General features: G+C 64.3%; 1 protein-coding gene across 1 annotated transcript in view; it reads right to left on the bottom strand.

The window, feature by feature from the left end:
• The window catches only part of SYNGR3 (synaptogyrin 3), a gene marked incomplete at its 5' end in the record, with an annotated part of 6,515 nt that overhangs the window by 1,016 nt on the left and 4,627 nt on the right, over positions 1-872 (bottom strand). The gene's annotated exons all lie outside the window — the stretch shown is intronic.

Below are 872 nucleotides of genomic sequence, written 5' to 3'. Positions count from 1 at the left end.
GTCCCGTCCATCCTCCGTGCCGGTGGCAGGGGACCGGTGTCCCCGCTGCCCTCCCCAGGGTGGGAGCGGATGCTGATGGGACGGGGCAGAGCATCCCCAGCTGCCTTCCCTGCTGGTGCATGACATGGGCAGTCCGGCAACACGGCGATGGGGAAGAGCTGCAGGGGAGCTGGGATTAAAAGAGATTTATCTGGATAATAGCAGTGTGGGGAGCAGCTAAACTGGCGAGTCACTGGAACCAGACCTGCTGCTGGAAAGGCTCAGACCGGCTTTTGTCCCAATTCTTTTAGAGCAATACGGAATCAGGGCACAGCTGGGCTGCTCTGTGTCCGTGAAAAGCCAGAGGGGGGGGCAGGAGGAGCAGGAGCCTCCCAAGAGGTGTGGGCACCCCCGAGCACCTGTGGGCGAGGGACCCCACGGGGTTTTGTACCCCCTCTGCCGCTGCCCGTCCCCAGGGATGCACAGAGCCCAAAAGCAGGAGCAGAGGGGGTTTCGCAAGCCCCCGCCTCCAGGATGGGCAGCGGAGGAGGCAGCCTGCCTTCCCCCGGGGCTGAGCTGATGAGCCCAAGCGCTCCCCAAATCCCGCTGCCAGCCCGGCAGAGCGGCTCATCGCGGCGATCCGCTCCTGGGGACTCGTTTGCTTCCAGCCGAGCTGCTCCCGGGGGTCTGCCGAGGCTCCGAAATGAGGGCAGCACACGGCTGGCGACGCGGTTTTGACGGGAACGCGACCTTCCAGCGGCAGGAGAAGGGGAAGTCTGGAACTCCCCAGCGAGAGGGGACTGAGCTGATGCTTCTTGGGCACGAAACCCACAAGTTTTGTCTCTATTCAGAGGGACTGCAGGTTTCCTCAGGGCAGCCCCTCGCTGCCCGCC

The sequence above is a fragment of the Pterocles gutturalis genome, unplaced genomic scaffold (assembly GCF_000699245.1).
Source record: "Pterocles gutturalis isolate BGI_N339 unplaced genomic scaffold, ASM69924v1 scaffold26570, whole genome shotgun sequence".
Classification (NCBI taxonomy): Eukaryota; Metazoa; Chordata; class Aves; order Pterocliformes; family Pteroclidae; genus Pterocles; species Pterocles gutturalis.
Note: the sequence above shows the minus strand (reverse complement) of the source record. Positions and strands in the feature narration are given on the sequence as shown.